The following is a 22,236-nucleotide window of genomic DNA, read 5'->3' as shown; positions in this document are numbered from 1 at the left end:
ACACAGGCTTGTCCTTCGGGGTGTGATATTTATTAATTAGAACTGCTCCACTAGTGTCACCCGTCCTACTGAGAATTGTTCTCAGACTCAGAATAAAGGTGTTTTGTGAATCTTGAGATTTTATTTATTAAAGAATAGGCCAATTTATGTTTATACTGGGAACTTTGTCGTTAAAGAAATTGTTACGGCCGGGACCGTTTCAGACGAGTGACAGGACTCAAACGCAAGACGCCGAACAGCTCGTAAATATATTTTAAGAATAATGTTTAATGTGCACACAAAATATTCATAAACAAAAGGTGAGCGTAGACGTTAACTAAATAATGATCTGGTCCGGGTCCGGGGATTGGACTGGAAAGCAAGTCACAAAAGGTCCAGGAAAAGGTCGGGGTCACTGTAACAGAATGCAAATGTTCAAACATAGATAAGGAGGCATATGAATATGTTGTTTGGCTCAAAATCCTCCTTCGTACTGTGTACTTGCCAACGGAGGTCGGAGATGACATAGAGGGGGAGTAATCCGGGTGTGTAAATCCAAAAGCTCCTGGCGTGGAGGCAGAGAGGCAGGTAGGTAGTTTTGGTGGTAGCCTGAGGGACTGCCAGAAGGTCCAGCATCCAAGTAGAAGCTCTTCGCCAGGGGTTTAACAGTTAGGTGTAGCTGAAAAAGGGAGGCGCACAAAAAACAAACATACAGTGAAGCAAAGGTGATTCACAAAAAAACACGTAAGGAAATTATGGTGGTGGCCTGCACTGACTGATGTTTAGCAGAGAATCTGGCGAAGAGAGATTGAGAACGCTGGCCTTATGAGTCCCCCGGCTAATTACCCACAGATGTCAACGATCAGCAAAAACACTGAGGCCCCTCCCAGGGGTGGAGACGCCGGCTCGGAGGGAGACACACTGGCACACACCCGGACCATGACAGAAATATCTAATCAGCCAATCACTTGGCAGCAACTCAAGCCACTGAGACAAACCACGCGTGAGAATTGGGAAGGAGGTGGTTTAATTCATTTTGAACATGGCTTGGTTGTTTGTGTCAGACAGACTAGTCTGAGTATTTCAGAAGCTGCTGATCTACTGGGATTTCTTTCTGCACAACCATCTCTAGGGTTCACAGAGAATGGCCCAAAAAAGAGAAAATATCCAGTAAGAGGCAGTTCTCTTGGTGAAATACACTAAAATGCCACATGAAGTTTGGAGGTCTGCTTTTACCCCCATGTAGTGGGCAAAATAAGTATTGAACATCTTACCACTTTTTTAAAGTAAATATATTTCTATAGGTGCCTGTAACAAACCCACAGCAGACCCGCGTGCACGGTCATGCTTTGCAGCATTCTTTATTTAAACACAAACACACACAGAGCTGCAGCTCTCTCCTGCAGCCAGCTCAACATTACCAACCCCCAAACCACAGGACCCAGTGCAATATTTAAGTGGGCGGGGGTGATTGCGGATGCCGTGCAGGTGCGTCCGCCTTCCCTGCACGGCACCGCAAGCCACGCCCCGCCACAGTGCCATTGACATGGAATTTTCACCAGATGCATATAAGAACCCATCCAATCCGCAAAAGCAAAGAAATCAAACCATAGATGCCCATAAATTATCTGGGTGAGCTTAAGTCATAATTTTATACAAATAGAGTTGATTACATTTACTTCTGTTGTTTGTATGTAAGTATTTTCTAATGACTACAACTTAATTTTGGACCTGAAGGAGCATTTAGGACTCTATGATGGTGAAACCCTCGGTTGAGACTAAATTTTAAATGTGGTGTTCATGCATATACCGGAGGAATCTATGTGCTGTGGCTGTATATGTGTGCGGATAGATTAAATGTTTAATGTGCAGTCAATACTCTTCATTTATTGATCAGCAAATAAGATAACTTTGCCTTCCATTTCACTGGTACTTATATTTCTTTGCCATTACACCACAGACATACTTATACATACCGACACACGGTACAGCAAACCACCCACAAACACACACATTTATTCAGTACTGTGCAGAAGTCTTGAACTAACACTCATTTATTTATATTTCACTTTCAAGGAGCTTCTTCATTTTTTAAGTGGTCTTAACTAATAGTTCCAGGCTTTCTGAAGATTTGATTTGGACATCAGCTTCTTTTTTTATCCATTTCCCAATCCGTATACCTGGCCATTTTCAAGTGAATTATTTTGTCTGTTTGTAAAGCCACTTAACACTGACCTTTGAATCATTTAAATATAAAAATGCGACCTAACATAACAGACAACATAGGAAAGAAACAATTTCCAATTGTATCTTTGGGCATTTTGTTACTAGCAGGCTATTAATTCAGGTTAATTCAATTTTATTTATACAGCACCAAATCACAACAACAGTCACCTCAAGGTGCTTTATATTGTAAGGTAGACCTTACAATAATAGAGATGGACCGATCCGATATTACGTATCGGTATCGGTCCGATACTGACCTAAATTACTGGATCGGATATCGGAGGAAAATAAAAAATGTAATCCGATCCATTAAATATCACGAAAGCACCTCACAAAACTTGCAACACGCCGTAACTCACCTCAGAACGTTAGCACGTCGGAGCAGTATGCATCACGTGATAGAGCGGCTGTGGCATGCGGGACCTGTTGGTGGTCTGGATAGCATTTGGAGCTTCGCTAGCAACCCGGCATTTCATCTCCGACAAAGTTATCCCCGAGAGAAGTAAAGCAAGTGTGTAAGTCCATCTCTGAATGTTTGTAAAGCATTCCTGCGTTAAGCTTAACAAGCGATATATGGAGCGACTGCCTCTTCTTGCTGCTACTTCAATCATGAAACTGCTTAATGATCAGCTGATCGGCTTTTCTGTTGCCAGTACGTCTCTCTTGTTTGTTTTTGGCCCACTTTGACCTATTTTTGCAGAAAACTTAAAGACATTACAAGAAAGCTTGCCCACAGTTTATATATCTATGTGTCAGGTTAGACAGATATGATTGCTGCCTGGGCATTGCAGTTAAATTGCAAAACTTAACAGTAAACACTACTTAAAGATGAAGACTTTATTAAATATTTTAAAAAAGAGTGGACTTCATATTTGAACTATAATGACACTCCCGAAACATCAGCTTCTGTTCTATGGGAAGCAGGGAAAGCTGTGATGAGAGGTAAAATAATTTCTTTCTCATCACATAAAAAGAAAAAAGAAAACAAAAATATTCAGGAATTAGAAAAAAACATCAAATCACTAGAAGAAGCCTACGCGTCCCACCAAGATCAGGAAACATTGAACAAAATACGCAAAACAAAACTAGAATTAAATGAGATAATTGATAAAAAAAACAAAATTCTTAGTACAAAGACTACGCCTACAAAATTATGAACATGGTAATAAATCCGGTCAATTTCTAGCAAACCAGCTAAAAATAAATAAAGAAAAAACAACTATATGTGCTGTTCAAGATTCATCTGGGAACACAATATATGATCCGATACAAATAAACAACATTTTCAGGGATTTCTATAAAACGTTGTATTCACCACAAATAAACCCATCTAAAAAAGAAATTGATCAGTTTTTGGACAACATAACTCTTCCAAAATTATTGGACACTCAAGCAATGGCACTGGATTCACCACTGACACCAGGTGAACTCCAGGAAGCCCTGATAAGTATGCACAATAATAAGGCTCCAGGTCCAGATGGCTTTCCTGCAGAATTCTACAAAGAATTCTGGTCGATTCTAGCACCAGTTTTCTACAGAACGTTGTTGGAAATTAAAGAAAAGGGCAGACTTCCATCAAATATGAATTCTGCAAACATTAATCTCCTGCTAAAACCAGGCAAAGACCCTGTATATCCCTCAAGCTATCGTCCAATATCCCTTATAAATGTAGACCTTAAAATAATCTGCAAAGCTCTCTCAAAGAGACTGGAGAAAATAACCCCCCTCTTAATTCATCCTGACCAAACTGGTTTCATAAAAGGTAGGCACTCATCAACAAATACACGTAGATTACTTAATTTGATAGACTACTCATACAGTAAAAACCTAGAAACTACAATATTCTCTTTAGACGCAGAAAAAGCATTTGACAGAGTTAACTGGAAATTTCTATTTGCAACTTTACACAAATTTGGTTTTGGATCCTCTTTCATAAACTGGTTAAAAATATTATATAATTCCCCAACAGCTTGTGTTAGAACAAATGACCAGACATCCTCCAGCTTCTGTCTCTTGAGGGGCACCAGGCAGGGATGCCCACTCTCCCCTTCACTATTTGCAATTTTTATTGAACCACTAGCAGCAGCAATTAGACAGAATTCAGTAATTAAGGGCATAAAATGCAAGAACGTGGAACATAAAATCAGCCTTTATGCGGATGATGTGTTACTCTTTCTCCAAAATTCACAAACCAATACCTCTGGGGTGATTGAATTGATAAACTCTTTTGCAAGAATATCAGATTACTCAATTAACTGGTCAAAATCTACAGTCCTACCGATTAATTGCTCCTTCCATAATTCCTCTTCTACACCACTGCAATCGGGAAATATAAAATATTTAGGTATTAATGTTTCTCCCAAGCTTGCAGATCTAACTAAATTAAACCATATCCCACTTTTAAAGAAGGTAGAAGATGATCTGGCTAGATGGAAATGTCTACCCATATCACTCATGGGAAGGGTTGCCGCTATAAAAATGATGGTCTTACCAAAAATAAATTATTTATTCTCAATGATCCCAACTAAACCGCCACAAGATTGGTTCAGATCTCTAGATTCATGTATGTCCAAATTCCTTTGGAAAAATAAACCCCCACGTATAAGCTTAAAAACACTACAAAAGACCAAGGATAAAGGAGGACTAGAACTGCCTAACTTTCAGCACTACTTCTTAGCCAACAGGCTTCAGTTTATCTCAGGATGGCTAAAACACACCCTCTTAGATGAACCTTGGCTAGATGTAGAACAAGCACTCTGCAATAATCTAGAGATCTCAGACCTACCATTTATCAGCTCAAACATCCAACGACATGAATGCTTTAAAAGCATCAACATCAGCTCTTCTCTGACAGCATGGTGGGAGTTTCTAAAATTGACGGCGTCTTCATTAATCCCATGCAAACGTACACCTATCTGGAACAACCCTGACATATTACAAAACAATAATATGATAAACTTTTCAGATTGGAGTGATAAAGGAATCAAATATTTAGAACATATACTAGAAGGAACAGAATTTATTTCATTTGACGGACTAGTTACACAATATGGGATCAACAAGAAAAGATTTTTAGAATATCAACAAATTAAATCCATAGTAAAAAAGAAATTTAAACCGGGTCAAGTTGAACTACAAACACCACCAAGTGTGGTTCAATTTCTTACTCTTAAACCCCCCAAATTACTATCCAAAATATACAGAATGCTTTCTAAAACAGATGAATCAATATCACTTCCTATTGGAAAATGGGAAGCGGATTTATCAGTTAACTTAGACCTAAACTTCTGGTCTCAGATTTGCTTAAAAACCTTTCATCTAATTAGAAATCCCAGTCTTCAATTAATTCAATACAAAATATTACATAGAGTGCACTATACAGGTCATCGGATGTTCAAGATGGGCTTTACGTCTACCAACAACTGCTCACACTGCCAAACCAATTCACTGGACAATTACATCCACGCTCTTTGGTTCTGTCCACCAGTTCAGAAGTTTTGGCGCGAGATATGTGAAGACTTATCGAAGTGTCTGAAATGTAACATTCCAACTTCCCCCTTAGTGTGTTTGTTGGGCAGCTTAGATTATGTCACTTCAGAAAAGAATATCGCCCATATGGTTTTCACTGCCCTATGCATAGCCAAGAAAACAGTCCTCATGAACTGGAAAAATAAAAATAATCTTAATTCTAACCAATATAGAAATTATCTATTAGATTACATTAGTCTTGATACAGCCTCTGCCACCACATCAGATCAATTGCTCTGGGCTCCTTTGATCAGCTCCATCACCTAGTGGGGGTGGGGGGTCATAGTTTGGTCCCGCCTTCACTGTTGTGATTGATGTGGGGGTAGGGACAGGCTTAGGGCGTCGGGGGGTTCCCCGGAGGCATCTTCCTTGGGGGGCTCAACCCGGGGTAGCGGTCATGTCCGGTTAGGGGCTCTGTTGGCTCTCCGGTGACTGTTTCCTCGCGGCTGCGTGCAGCGGGGCTAGGGGAGGGTCTGTGCTGACGGACGTGGGTTACTGACCTGGTAGCCTGGCTGCCCCTGGGTGGGTCCGGAATGGGCGTGAGGTTCTGGGGGCGCTCTGTCTCTGGGCTGGGACCCGGACCGGGCCTCGGGGGCTTGGGTCCTGGTTGGTGTGTTGCCGGGGTTGTGGGCGGGTGGGTGCATGGGGGCCCAGCCCTGGAGCAGGGTGCCGCCGGTGCGTCGAGCCACCTGGGGGGCTCTTCAACTGGTGGGGGAGATTGTCACATCTTGCAGGAGCTTTCCTCTCCTCAGGAGCTGCCTCTGCAGGAGGGGGAGATACAGGAGAGGTGGAGGAAGATCTCAGCCTGGGTGTTTATTGTCTTATGTAGTCTGGAAGATGAGTGGATGGTGGGGTGGGTGCAGTTTTCTCTGTGGTGGGGTTGGGTGGACTGTCCCGGGCTCTGTGGGGCCGGGCGGCGCTGCTGCACTGGGCCCGGTCTGGATGGGCCTGGGCCCCCTTTCCCTGGCGGGTCGCGGAGTATGGGGGTGCCTACTGGGGTCAGCGGGGGAGCTGGCCCCAGGGAGGGGTCACTTGCCCCTCCCTTCCTTCCCTCCCCATCTCCAGCTGCCTCCCTCTTCCCGCTCCACCACAACCACCCACACATGCAGGGCCTTGGAGTAGGGGTATGTCACCAGGGTGCAGAGGAGGCTACCCCCCCTCTGTCCCCTTCTGGCTGCCTCTGCCTCAATTTTATCCCACAACTTAGACATTCACATTACTCACACTCTCATTACACATACATATAGGATCTTGGGGGTGGGCACGATACACGGAGTCCAAAGTACCATCAGGGTGTACACCCCACCCCTGGCATCGTTGCCCACCTCTCAATTTTAAATACACGTAGACATTGAGGGCTAGCAGGAGGGACCATGCGCTTACCTGCTGCTCTCTGGCAGGTAGCTCCAAGCCCTCCTGGGTTTTAAATGCACCTTAGAACACACATGCATCAACATTACAATGAGCGGGTGGAGGGAGGTTCGGAGTCTTCTCTCACCCCCGTTCTCTGCGACCTGCTGGAGCAGGGGGGCTAGGACTAGGAGGAGGAGTTGGCCGTCCGACTGCGGTCTGGAGTGTGGAGCCTTCCTGCTGCTGCGGAGTCGGGGCGGTCTGCCTCCCCCCACCGCAGGGAAAAGGGAAACACCACCTGGGTCTGGGTGCAGTTCCCCCCTCCAGGGGCGGGGGCACCTAGACCCGGTTTGTAGAGTACGCTTGGGGAGTGTGATCGTGTGTATAACGTCTCTTTATGTCTGTCTCCACGTTGGTTGAGTGTGGAGTAAGTGCATATGAGAGCATGAGGGTGGGAATGGATGTTTGTATCTGTGTGTGCCTGTATATCTGTGTCTATATGTCAGGTTGGGTGTCAGGCGCCACCTCTCTGGGGACATCTTAGGCCCTCCAAGGTATGGAGGCCTATCTCCCCCTACCACCACTTCCCCTGCCAGTGGCGGACCCCCTCAGACATCGGTGCGTTGGTGGTTCTTTGTGTCCGGGGATGGGCGTCCAGGTACACACCGGCTCACTCCTTGGCGGCCGCTTATCGGGGCCTGGAGCCTGGGGCTCGCTCGGGCCACTTCGGAGGTGGGGTGCCCCCGGCCTCTCGGCCTGGGGCTCGGTCACTCAGGCGCAGCTGGCTGCCGGCGGAGCTCACGGGCGCATCACTGCAACTCCCCCTGGCTTCTGCTCCGCGGCTGCTGAGTGAGCCCTCATCTGGGACTCTCCTCAGCTCTTTCTGGGACAGTGGCGCGGCTGCCCCTCTGTTGGTCTTCCTTGGTCTCTTGTGTTCTGGGGGCCTCTGGATGTCTGGAGTTTTGATCTCCTCCACACCTGCTTCACGCCCTGGAGGACGGGGCTGTGGCCCCCCCACACCCTCTAGCAGATTATTACATGAAGGAACCTTTTAAAAAAACAAAAAACAAGCGCGTCCATGCTCACAGGTGTACACACGGGTGATCACACCCACAAACTACACCCTTTTTGGCTCCTACCTCAAAGCACACTGTGTTCTGTTGATCTTATGTGCTGCACAATAATGTTTAATATTTAGTATTTACTGTCATATTCCCATATATCATTGTGATGTTGTTTATTCTATTACTCTTGTTCTCTTCTGCTTGCTTTCTTTTTTCTTTCTCAGCAGGTGATCCAGGTGATTGATATATGCATTTTTTTTCTCTGCCCGTTCTGTTGGTTTTTGTCTTTTGCCCTTCTCCCCCGTCCCTTTTCTCAGCTGTTTCTCTTTCCCTCTTTCTTTCTCCCCTTCTTTCCCCCAGTCCAGTCTGTCCCGTATTCAGTAAGTGAAAATAAAATAAACAATAAAAGGTGAATCAAATGGACCATTACGGCAAGGCTAGGATGTTCAATTTGGTAAAGTAAATCCGTTGGGCATCTTTCTTTGCCTTTAGACAACAATTCTGATGGCAAAAGAGCCAAACGGGACAGGCAAAAAAAAAAAGAAAAAAAAAAGTGATGACTGATGGAACTATTTTTTCTGACCAAGAGATAGTAGTGTCTGCCTGGCAGCAAGAGAGAGGGTTATATTTCAAATACAGAGATAAGTGACGATTATCATGTTACTTTTCATTATATTTAAAGCTGACCCCGATGCTAGCTTTCCTGTTGTAGTTGTAAAAAACACAAACATATATGCACATTAAGCCCTGTGCATCAATCTGAGTCGATGAATGGCTACACCCCTGGCTTTTAAGGCTTAAATACAAATCCCACTGAACCCTCCAGGGCAGGTTGGGGTTGTTTTGAATTTGGGGCATTACTGTGACTATTGCTTATTGAGGGGTGAAATGGAAAATGGTACAAAGGTGCTTAGTGGGCTGTTGGTCCCTGGCCCTGTGGCTTTGACAACAGGCTGGCATTATCTTCATGACCAACATTTATTATGTAGAAAAAAGTCTTTGTAGTCTTCCACTAAATCCACTTCACAAAAACTGCAATGATAAATATATCCCACTCACACATTTACCTAGAAATTCAGATATATCATTGTTCTATCTAGAAGATGAGAGATGGATATTAAATATTCACATTTATTATATCTGGATCTGTATCATCTCATTCCTGGAGATTCAACTTTTATGTTTCATAACACCATGAAAAGCCCATGAATGTAGAAATGAAATGATATATGCATCATGCCTAACAACTGAAACCTTATCTAAATTTTACCAGCGTTCTCTTAAACTGTCTAAGATGTTTCATTTTTGTTTTTTTTGTTTTCTTATTCTTTTTTCTCTCTAAAGCTCACACACTTATGGGAAATATTTTACTGTGCGCCAAAGGTGTTTAAAAAAAGAAAAACATGACCATCAGACAGAGAAACTTGAATTGAACATGAGAGGGGAAAAACCAACCAGTACAAACAACCAGTTGGTAGATAAATGACCATTGATGTTGGTTCTGTTTGAGAAGTGTTAAACATTTGAGTATTTATTCTTTTTACTTTTACTCCCTGCCAGGGGCAATTCTAGGATCAGAGCTTTGGGGGTGCTGAGCACCAAGAGAGCTGCCCAGCCAGGCAAGATAAACCTGTCTCTGTCAGTCCCTGCATCCTTAAATGTTGTCCCGAGTTCTCGCTGACTGTCACTTTGGTGCATTTAAAGCCCTGTTCCTCCCTGTCCTCATCGTCTGTTGTCTCCGTCTCCGTTATCAGTCATCATAATTTTACCATCTCTGTGCAAGTCTGCAAATTTCGTTATTAAATCATAAGATTCTTAAATTCATCAAGTCTCTCTGTGCCTGGGTCCTCATCACAAAACATGACATCACTGTTTTGTACATTTTAACACAATTTAATCCCCACATTTGTGAAAGAAAAGCAAAACACTTTTTTGAAAAGTCTGTAACAAAACCATCAAATCTGATCAAGGTTATTTAAATGCTGCAAAAGAAGAATGGATTGGAATAGAAAAATCTGCGTCTCAGCCACCATCGCTCTGGCAGCAAGAGCGCTAGAGCCAGAGCAGGGGAGAGGCGAGCTGGAACAAACCATTTTGGGAAGGGGGGAGGTTATCTATACTTTTGTTGTTAAAATGTTATGTCTCAAACAAGTACAGTACTGTATGCTTTTTATATTTTTAGTAGTGTGTCACACAAACAGCAAATATTGTCAAAAGAAGTAAGAAATCTTTGGGGGTGCTGCTGAAGCACCCCCAAAAATGGGCTAAAATCACCCCTGCTCCCTGCTTTTTAAACAAGTAGTTTCTATTGCTTGTATTTTCAAAATGGGCTCATTATACTGTTTATACTCGGGGGTTAAAGTTAGAGATGCGCAGATCAATCCAAATATTGATAGTATTGATAATAATTTTAGTATTGGTATTGGATGAATACTAGTGTAACATGGCTGAAGCTTTGTTTCTATCCTCTAAGTTTAGTATGTAGCCCACTGAATTGTGTCAAATAAAAAACAAACAAACAAACATGCACTTAAAAAATGAACCTTGTTGTGTTGACAGGCATGTCTATTTTGCTTATACCCTATATAACATTTAAAATACAGAAGTTGACCCAATGTCCTTAAAGACAGGAACATTTACATTCTAGGTCTCCAAAAAAATCAGTTTCGAAGAACATGAAAAGTTGAAAGGTGTGTTTTGTTAGTTTAACTATTGATTGTGGGAAATAAAAATCACATTGATTTAGTGGTCATTAAAATGTGTTTAGAATTTGCAAACTGGCTGATTCAACTCATAAGTTATGATGCATTGCTCTCCCGTATAAAAGTTACAGTTTTTAAGTTAAAGTATTGGTAGCAATACTGGTATCAGCAATACTGGCCATGTATTTACTTGTTATCGAACTGATACCAGAATTTGCAGTATGGCACAGCACTACTGTTTTTTCTGCACTATAAGGCGCACTTAAAATCCTTTAATTTTCTCAGAAATCGACAGTGCGCCTTATAACCCAGTGCACCTTATGTATGAATTCTGGTTGTGCTTAATGACCTCAAACCGATTTTATGTGGTACACGACGCTCAAAAATCTGTTAAAGGTTGCAGTACGACTTTGGTAAGCTATGAAGCCGCACCACTTAATGGATTGTCGGAGCATTACCGTAGTCAGGAGCCTCGTGGAGTAATGAAACATGTCATACATCTATAGTAACATTAAACGACCAGTGGGTGGCAGGGTGTGGAGTGCCACATCAGTGTAAAGTGTAGTGGTTAATGTGCAAGTATACCATCAACACTGACACAAGTACAAGAAAATAGCCTTTGAATAGCTGTCCACTGTAGTGACCACTATGTGTGAGAGGGTTAAATAGATTATTAATTACTAATTGTTCATGATGTTTTATTAGAGCTAGTTATTCAAATCAACTGGATTGAGTAGTAGTATCAAAGTTTGGGATCCAATGCAACAATTATCATATTTTAAAACTTTTTTCTTGCTCTGGTGACACCTCCTTGTTTTCCCTACAAAACTAATAGCTTCTAACACAAAATACTTCCTAGTGAAATGCATTACTTACAAATTTGGGATGCATGAAAAAAGTGTAACAGTTTGTGTCCATGAGCACAAAAAGTACATTTTTTATATGACTACTTAAAAAATAGCCATGAGAGTGAAACTTCAACATATTTAGTATGTACTCATGCCGGTGATGTTGGCCTTTCCTGACATGGTTAACATATTTAGTCAGTGTCTTCTCTTAGAACTGAGAACCTCAATTGACTTCATGATTTAGCTTATTAACTCATTCACTGCAATTGACGTCTATAGCCGTCAATTGCAGTGAATGAGTCAATGGGTTTAACTCATTCACTGCCAATGGCTGGCAGTGAATGAGTTAACAGTTTTGCAAACTGTACCACATTAGACATTCAAGTAGCATTACTTTTTTCCCCCAATTTCCTAACTTACTTGATAAGATTGATCAAGTTGGCCACAAAATGAAAATATCTCTTTCAGACAATCTTTCTTTGTCTTCCAGAGACCCATAAAAATGACATTACCTTAAACTAGAGAGCCATTAGACTTTATTACTCTATTATGAGTTCTAATCCCACTGCTCTCATCACTGAGAAAGAGTCTAACCACAAGCACTATCTGACTTAGCACAGAGAAATCAGATGGCTAAAGGAACGGCTCCCAGTGCTGTAATTGAAATGAAGCACACAAACACATGCACTCACACAGAATGCAGAAAGTAGACGACTACAAAATGGCCTTATAATAATGGTAACATAAACAAATGTTTATATGCAAAAATTGGGTGTTTACTATCACACGGAGGCCCTGTAACTGTTTATCACACAAGAAGCAGTGCATGCAACCCATTTATGGTAACTGTGCTTTAATGTATCGCTGCAAAGTCATATTAAAGTCTAATGAAAGTCTGAAAAATATAAGATTGTTAAGCTGTGTACTTCATTAATCTATTAACATTTCTCATCGGTCCTCTTTTGCCTTCCTCTGCTGCCTTCCCAGGAACTACCAAACCACTGCATGTCCCTTGACACTTATTACATGGTCAGATTTCTAGGGAAATGTGCCAAGTGCAACAAGGCAGGATCCGTGTTGATTTTAGGTACTCTGAGATCATGTTCATTCACTTAATACAACTAGAAATGTTTTCTATGAAATGTTTCTCTGTTAATGTATTACATTTGCCACAGTAGTTCCACAGCTGAACTGAAATGGGATATAATCTGATGTAGAAGAAGGTTATTATAGTAAGTTAAACTAAACTAAAACAAGATATAAAAAAAATAGTTAAATAAAATAAAAACAAACACTTGACTTTTGAAATAAATTAACAAACAAGTTTGTGAACTTGGAAAACTAATTACATTGTATAAAAAATATAGTATTTTTTTTAGTTTGGTAAAAAGGTTATTAAAACATGCCTGATGAGGCACTGATGGACATATTCATTGAAACTCTGGTCAAAAAGTCATCTTTTTTTATTGAAAACCTTTACTGATTTTCCTAAATCATGCCTCTGGCATAAGTCCTCTCTACATAATAATTTAAAAAGACTCTTAATAAAACTATCAACTAACAACAAAACAGCTGCACTGAAATAATATTCTTTGTAGTCGTCATCTGTTTCTCTCTGAATGTCCCTGAGGAGGTCATCAAGTCATATAACACCTGAAATGCCCCATTTAGTGTGAACCCACACCTGATTAACAAAATGAGAATTTGATAATTACCACTGTGATATTATATCTGACTGTGAGTTAACTGGCTTGATAAGACCTAAAAACCGAGAGAAAGCCTGGCTATATTGAACTTTCTAGATAGTATATTACTCTGGATACCAGACTGGTGTCACAAGAATAGCAGAACCAGCCAATCAGTTAGCAGAAAAATATGTGATACCAAACTGTTAAGATCCTTAGACTTATAGTGTGCAATATTTCATTAGTAAATGTCAGTAGATGGCAGATTGCAATTAGCTGAATTTTGGTTTTTACTCATCTCTATTCAAGTGCATAATCCTAGCTGTGGTCCTAGCTCAATTCAAAAACAGGGCCAAACTTATCTGCAGATTTTTGCTATCTGAATATGCTGTCAGTCTGCTGTTTACCTCAGCATGCAATATGCTGATGTGAACCATCCATAGCTGTTTGTTTTAGAAAAGATGCTTTAAAACTTTGTGAAAACTCGTACAAGTCAGTGACTCAGTTAAGCTAATTTTTGTTTGATGACAGTGGTGAGTTATTGAGGATATCCTGAATTTTGCTGTCAGGATGCATTGCCATGTTAGCTGCTATTAGCTGTTATTAGTGAACTTAAGTGTTAGTCATCTACTGATCTACTTTTTACAATATCTATAAAAAAAAAATCCACAACCTTTAATCCATGTTTTCATATGTTGGTGCCTTGACTTGACTGGTGGTGGTCAGAGGGCCCGGTGGCGCCTGTGTCCGGCAGCCTCGCCTCTGTCAGTGCGCCCCAGGGCAGCTGTGGCTACAATGTAGCTTGCCATCGCCAGTGTGTGAATGTGTGTGTGAATGGGTGAATGACTGAATGTAGTGTAAAGCGCTTTGGGGTCCTATGTACTAGAAAAGCGCTATACAAATGCAGGCCATTTACCATTTGACTTCAGTTGAGGAAATAAGGCTAGCGTTGAGGAGGAGGAAGATGATGTTTTATCCAGATGCTGGTCACGCTATCTCTTAGGCTACGTTCACACTGCAGGCGAAAGCGCATCAAATCCGATTTTTTTGACCCTATGCGACCCATATCCGATCATGCTATGACAGTGTGAACGGCGCAAATCCGATATTTTCAAATCCGATCTGGGTCACTTTCGTATGTGGTACTGAATCCGATACATATCCGATGTTTTAGAAAGCGACTGATGTTTGAACGGTCAAGTCGCATTAAATCCGCCTTTTACGTCACCGACACAAGACTGAAGCCAATTATCAGCGCCCGAGAAGACATCGCGAACGCTTCCTAGCCATCCAGTGTAGATGTCAGTGAAACTGTTGGGAAGACAACGTAAACATTTTATTTGTACTGTATAATCTGCAGATTCTGACAGAAATCTGCAGCTATCCTTTGAAGCACCGCTCCTCTCTTAAACAGCAATAAGGATCATTATTAGGTTATTTACATTATTATGTAAATAACAAAATAACTTAAAGCAAAAATTGGGAAACGTAAAGTCCGAAGTCTTTATATTAAGGGCCATCAGTCAAACAATACTGTTTGTTCTTGGTCTAAACAGAGCGCGTTGTGTGTGACATCTTCTTTTGCGCATGCGGGCCGCTTTGAGCGTTCACACTAGAGCGCGTTTGCTGTCGCATTTTATTTGTAGTGTGAACAAGCAGACAAAAAAATCGGATTTGATCAAAAAATCGGAATTGAGCATTAAGACCTGCAGTGTGAACGTAGCCTTAGCTTTACATGTTCCTTTCTTTGGTGAAGAAAGAAACTTAAAATTTGCTGAACTAGACTGTCTATGAGTTCTCATCGCATCCATATATGACTGGCCTCTAGCCCCATAGATGAAATGTGATTACACAGAACAGCAATGTCCATCTTGGGCAGTGTTTTCAAGAGGGTGGCTTCCACAAACTGGCACCCGCTCCTATGTATTCTAAGTTTATAAGAATGCATCAATTTGCTGGAAGGTGTTACACACTAGCTAACTTATATTTACGATTTCAATAGTCTTGTATTTTTTAAAAAAAATCTATTCACCATACTGTTTTCTATTAATTTACACACTGTTGTTTTGTTGTTGTTGTTGTTGTTTTTTATTTGTTGTTGTTGCTTTCTTCTGGCTTCTGCAGGTAAGTGCTCCTCTCTTACATCTGCTATGGCCCAGATAAGCACCTCATTATCTCCACATCTTCCTAACAACACTATTATTGTAATGTCTTACTATTATTAATTTAAGTACACAATATGTCAAGGAAAACATCTCTGTCTCATGTCTGAAATGTTTGTTTTTACACATTTCTATGCTCAGCAGTGGAGAATTTGCATGTTCTGCTCCATTGCTGATGTGTTTGAAATGACCTAACATCAGGCGGCAGTGCATTTAAATTCACTTAACCACATCTGTGATTGTTTACATCATCTGTTTTTGCAAATTCCCCACTAAACTGAAAACATCCAGCATAGTAAATAAGCCTGAAAGTCACATTTAGAGTGGTTGAACATTCAGTAAGTCATTATTTATTTGACAGTCTGCCTACTTTTATGGCCATTAAAATACGATAATGTGCAAATGCAGTAGTTTAAATATGCCATTATGCGTACAGTTTTCCATATAAGCTTTCTGATACTCGGTGTACATCAGGCAGCCTGTTTTGCAACTTTAACATGTTTTCACCAAAGCATAAACGAAAAAGGCAAAGTCTGGTTTATGGAAGAGGGAAACACTGTGAAGCATTTGTAAATACATTGTTTTTTATTTGTTTGTTTGTTTTGTCAGTCAAATATGTAGAATGAATTTAGTTTTAGAGATAGGATTCCTAACTACTCTTTGGCATCCTTTTAAAACATATCTTTCATGCTAGTTTAGTCTTAATAAATGTTTGTTAGTTACATTGGACTTTTTTTGGTCTGTTTACTAGCAACCAAATAAAATTTCATAAAAGATATACAGAATTATTGAACATTCTGATAATTGTATCTACACTTACAAACAACTGATGCACAGAAGTGCTTCATTAAAAAAATTAAATGTCAGCTTATTGTGGGCACTTCTAAAGTTTCACATCCATGTGTGTCTGCAACTGCCTTGTTAACCTTAAAAAGGGGAGAAAACACAAACAAACTCCTATCGTATCCTCACCACCAGCTCTTTCTCTATCTATCTCTATTTAGCCAAACAAATACAAATAAAAGCTGCCTCATCTCATGTTTTGGAATGTTCTGACCATTTCCAGCAATAAACTGTTCTTTCATCTCACAGAAACAGTATTGAGCCTAATCTACAAACAAGGTCACACATATGTATGCACACACAAATTCAAAAGTGACTCACCTCCAGATGTGCAGACGCATTGCTGTGAAGAAACATATTTGCTTCCTTCAGCCTCCAGCTTGCTGTTCCAGGCTTTTGGTTTCCCCAAATGTTGTTTTATTTGTGATGAGAGCGACTCCACTGGTGCATAGAATTTTGTGCTGTGTTGAATTAAACCGCGTAGTTAAGGCAGTTGACTATTCTGAATGCATAAGGCAGAATTCTTCCTTTATATTTCTTTCTTTTTTAATTTAATCCCAAGGTTTTGTGTGTATATCAGTACAGATGTACTATCATACATACTATTATACTATTATACATCTATCTATCACTATATTTGCATCGTTGGTCCGTTACTGATTAGTGAAACAGCTTTTTTTCATTTTCTGATTTGAGCAGCTTGTGCTGTTGGGGTCTTAAAGATGCATTCTGGTTCACGTTGGAATTCCCAGCTCTACTATGAAGTGTGCTGTATGCCAAGGCCATGTAGGTAGGTAGAATAGACTTTTTCTTGATGACTCAAAATCTCTCTGTTCTACTGTGGGAGTGTGTATTAAGCTTACAAAGACTAAATCCTGTGATCAGTCAGTCTCTGGCTTTTATTTAATTTTATTTTCATCCTTTTTTACTTTGCTCAGCTGTGCTTTGTTTTTCTTTTCCTAGATTAGTTTATTTAAACCACAGGTCCTCAGAGTTTAACTAATAAGCATCAAGCTTTTAAAGGTACATATCCTCCTGTACAGTAGGTAGTATTTTGTCCCCTAAAACAACCTTGAAAGAAGATCTACAAGCAGGGGTTCTCTCAGTGCACTCAAAAGTTCACGCTGCCCTTAAGTGACCTATAGTTCTTGGCAGCTATTTTCTAAGTAACACAAACAACAGTAGATTCTGGCTAACTGTTATTAATGAGTTATGTAGCAAAGATGATCTCAACCTCTTTGGTCAATTCAATAAATTACACAAGTTTTGTGTAGATAATATGTTGTAGACTTAAATCTCTACAGGGAGGCTGGGAACACAGGGAAAATTCTCTTGGGCTCTGCCAGAAAGACCCTTTCGACTTCCCACCATAAAGCTGTGGACACAGCAGTGACCAGAAAAGAAGTAGACCTGTCAAATCCCACATGGGCATATTCAAGAACTCAAATTAAGATCAACAATAGAACAATCTTTAAAGATCCATAATCCCAGAGACTAGAAGGAAGATAAAAAGGACAAAGAAAGACAATAATCCTAAAATGTGACAGAGCCATATTTTACTTAGGAGACTTAAGGAGCCATTAGTTCAGAACAGATATAACTGTCCATTTCTAGTTTCTAGTTTCTCTTGAGGTTGTTTTGCTTTAATTTTCTGGACTATAATTACTACACAAACTTTTATGTAGCACAGTGAATCACCAAATCACCTATGTTGTTGAGAAAAAAATTATTATGTACTGAAATTGACAACAAATGATAGCTTCTGTCAGGTTCTGCCCTGAAAAGAGGCAGTCTTTCTTGGCTTCTAATAATGCTATAGAGCCAAGCCACCGATGCAGAAGGGCACCCTGTGTGTGTTTCAAGATACCAGTGGCAGAACAGCCCTATTTGACACCCTGTGTTAGAATGCATTGAGCTGGAAGAGATCCAGCTGATGACTGCACTGTAAAGGTGACACGACATACTTCTGGTTTCTATGATGAATAATTGATGTCACCATTCAAATCAAATCAAATCACTTTTATTGTCACATCACATGTGCAGGTACATTGGTACAGCACATGTGAGTGTAATTCTTGTGTGCGAGCTTCACAAGCAACAGAGTTGTGCAAAATACAATAACGTAAACAAGCAAAATACAAGAAAGGCTACATCTGAAACTAATAAATATATGTACAATATACAGTGGGGCAAAAAAGTATTTAGTCAGCCACCGATTGTGAAAGTTCCCCCACTTAAAATGATGACAGAGGTCAGTAATTTACACCAGAGGTACACTTCAACTGTGAGAGACAGAATGTGACAAAAAAATCCATGAATTCACATGGTAGGATTTGTAAAGAATTTATTCGTAAATCAGGGTGGAAAATAAGTATTTGGTCACCTCAAACAAGGAAAATCTCTGGCTCTCACAGACCTGTAACGTCTTCTGTAAGAAGCTTTTCTGTCCCCCACTCGTTACCTGTATGAATGGCACCTGTTTGAACTCATCATCTGTATAAAAGACACCTGTCCACAGCCTCAAACAGTCAGACTCCAAACTCTGCCATGGCCAAGACCAAAGAGCTTTCGAAGGACACCAGGAAAAGTATTGTAGAACTGCACCAGACTGGGAAGAGTGAATCTACAATAGGCAAGCAGCTTGGTGTGAAAAAATCAACTGTGGGAGCAATCATCAGAAAATGGAAGAAATACAAGACCACTGATAATCTCCCTCGATCTGGGGCTCCACGCAAGATCTCATCCCGTGGGGTCAAAATGATCATGAGAACGGTGAGCAAAGATCCCAGAACCACACGGGGGGACCTGGTGAATGACCTGCAGAGAGCTGGGACCAAAGTAACAAAGGTCACCATCAGTAACACACTACAACGGCAGGGAATCAAATCCCACAGTGCCAATACGTGTTCCGCTGCTGAAGCCAGTGCATGTCCAGGCCCGTCTGAAGTTTGCCAGAGAGCACATGGATGATACAGCAGAGGATTGGGAGAATGTCATGTGGTCAGATGAAACCAAAGTAGAACTTTTTGGTATAAACTCAACTCGTCGTGTTTGGAGGAAGAAGAATACTGAGTTGCATCCCAAGAACACCATACCTACTGTGAAGCATGGGGGTGGAAACATCATGCTATGGGGCTGTTTTTCTGCCAAGGGGACAGGACGACTGATCCGTGTTAAGGACAGAATGAATGGGGCCATGTATCGTGAGATTTTGAGCCAAAACCTCCTTCCATCAGTGAGAACTTTGAAGATGAAACGAGGCTGGGTCTTCCAACATGACAATGATCCAAAACACACCGCCCGGGCAACAAAGGAGTGGCTCCGTAAGAAGCATTTGAAAGTCCTGGAGTGGCCTATCCAGTCTCCAGACCTCAACCCCATAGAAAATCTGTGGCGGGAGTTGAAAGTCTGTGTTGCTCGGCGACAGCCCCAAAACATCACTGCTCTCGAGAAGATCTGCATGGAGGAATGGGCCAAAATACCAGCTACTGTGTGTGCAAACCTGGTAAAGACCTATAGTAAACGTTTGACCTCTGTTATTGCCAACAAAGGTTATGTTACAAAGTATTGAGTTGTATTTTTGTTATTGACCAAATACTTATTTTCCACCCTGATTTACGAATAAATTCTTTACAAATCCTACCATGTGGACTCATGGATTTTTTTTTTTTCACATTCTGTCTCTCACAGTTGAAGTGTACCTCTGGTGCAAATTACTGACCTCTGTCATCATTTTAAGTGGGGGAACTTGCACAATCGGTGGCTGACTAAATACTTTTTTGCCCCACTGTATAATAGTATATGCATTTCTGGATGTGTATACTAAATATTTTTCTGTGTGTGTGTGTGTGTGTGTGTGTGTGTGTGTGTGTGTGTGTGTGTGTGTGTGTATACACATATTTTACAAATTAAATAGAGTAAACAATAAAATAAAATATATAAAAATATACAGAGTGAGACATGTGCAAAACAGTGGCATTACTGTACAGTATGGAGTGCATAATGTTAAAGTTCCAGTAGTGAAGCTGAGGCGTCTATGACGTGTTCAGCAGTCTGATGGCCTGGTGGAAGAAGCTGTCTCTCAGTCTGCTGGTTCAGGACCGGATGCTGCAGAACCTCCTTCCTGAGGGAAGTAGTCTGAACAGTTTATGGCTGGGGTGACTGGAGTCGTTGATGATCCTCCCCGCTTTCCTCAGGCAGCGCTTTCTGTAGATGTCTTGGAGGGAGGGAAGCTCACCTCCAATTATCCGTTCAGAGCACCGCACTACTCGCTGGAGAGCTTTGCAGTTGTAGGCGGTGCTGTTGCCATACCAGGTGGTGATGCATCCAGTGAGGATGCTCTCAATGGCACAGTGATAGAAGGTCCTGAGGATGCGGGGGTTCATGCCAAATCTTTTCAGTCTCCTGAGAAAAAATTCTGAGCACTAAACTTTATTTCAGTGTGTTAATTAGTTCCCTAGACCATTTCACATTCTCCTTATTCTCATCATCAAATCAGGCAAACAGTAATTATCAAAAAAAAGGCCAGTTACCTCATTGTTTTACATTATTGTAGCCTCAAGTCCTATTGAGGCCCCTGTTGGCAGATCACGGTGGCTTTTACGCACCATGTACTTGAACCTGCAGTGCAATTTAGTAAACAATTTAGAAACACACCAATCCCAGCTGTTTACCATATGAGTAGTGACAACAAAAAGGAGGTCTTATGCCACCTGATTAAACATTAGCACAGAATTTTCTGCATTATTTTGTTTATTTCCTCACTTCTGTTCCAATCAGTGAATAAATGAAATCTGTGTTTGGATCAATAAAAATATTCCTAAATGTATAAAAAGGATTCTTATATCCTCCTGAGAACTAGCTTGTCCATTTATGTCCTCTGTAATGAATTTGTTTTTGGGCTATACCTTTTGACTTATTTTAGCTAGCCTAAGTCCTTATGTACTAAATAGAGGGCACCCTGGGATTTCCATTGATATCTCATGTGTTTGGGTCATTTAGCTCCAAGGAGGAAGGAAAAAAAGTTTGATGTTTTAGCACTAATCACTTTCCGTCTGGAATCAAATCACTACTCATCTTTCAACTCTAATACAGTGTTATTGTTATTCATTTATTATCTTCTTTTTCTACAAATGCTCTTGCTTACATAAATAATGATAAATGAAGTTTTATTTCCTTCATGTGTTTCGTGTCTAAATTATGGTTCTTCTTATTGACCCGTCTCTGTCCTCTGAATTGTAGAAGGTTTGGGGGCTTGCCTTTCTTCTAGTCATATGCTATTTGAGCTTTGAATTAAAACTTACAAAAACAACTGATTTTATTCCAGACAGAAAGTGATTAATGTGTGTGAATGTGCTTTTATTAACCCAGATCAATAACATATAATGGCCATAATATAGGGATCATTTGGGATGCACTCAATCAAATTTAGTGCTTGAAATACAGAATTCATACACTTAGCTCAGGGACACAGAAATGAGAACACAAAGGGGAAGAAATGAGAGAGAAAAATGTTGTATTAGGTACTAAATATCAGACACATGTTTACAAATCTGTCTTTTATTGTTATTTATTTAACAATATTTATTTATTTATTTATTTGTACAGTAATACAAGATTTTTTATAACTCATAGTGTCCAAGGAAATGATGAGACCAGTTTGATGGAATCTGAATGAACAAAACCTAAAGAATAAAAAAAATGTGAAGGAAAAACATTTTACAAAGGAAGAAAAAATTAAGACTTACCCAACTTGGAGGAGTCATCTTTTCCCTTGGGTATTCTTTGTTACAAACCATAGCTATCTCTTGACAGCACTCTTGACATCCAAAAATATGAGTCCCTCCCTG

General features: G+C 40.6%; 1 long non-coding RNA gene across 1 annotated transcript; it reads right to left on the bottom strand.

Moving 5' to 3' along the window:
- Positions 1–247: 247 nt before the first annotated feature.
- Positions 248–885, bottom strand: LOC113027349 (uncharacterized). Its single transcript, XR_013910196.1, has 2 exons — positions 756–885; positions 248–658 (listed from the first exon to the last, which is right to left on the bottom strand). It is a non-coding gene; the product is annotated as an uncharacterized LOC113027349 (long non-coding RNA).
- Between the last annotated feature and the right edge of the window lie 21,351 nt (positions 886–22,236).

Source organism: Astatotilapia calliptera, chromosome 7 (genome assembly GCF_964374335.1).
Source record: "Astatotilapia calliptera chromosome 7, fAstCal68.1, whole genome shotgun sequence".
NCBI classification, from domain to species: domain Eukaryota; kingdom Metazoa; phylum Chordata; class Actinopteri; order Cichliformes; family Cichlidae; genus Astatotilapia; species Astatotilapia calliptera.
Note: the sequence above shows the minus strand (reverse complement) of the source record. Positions and strands in the feature narration are given on the sequence as shown.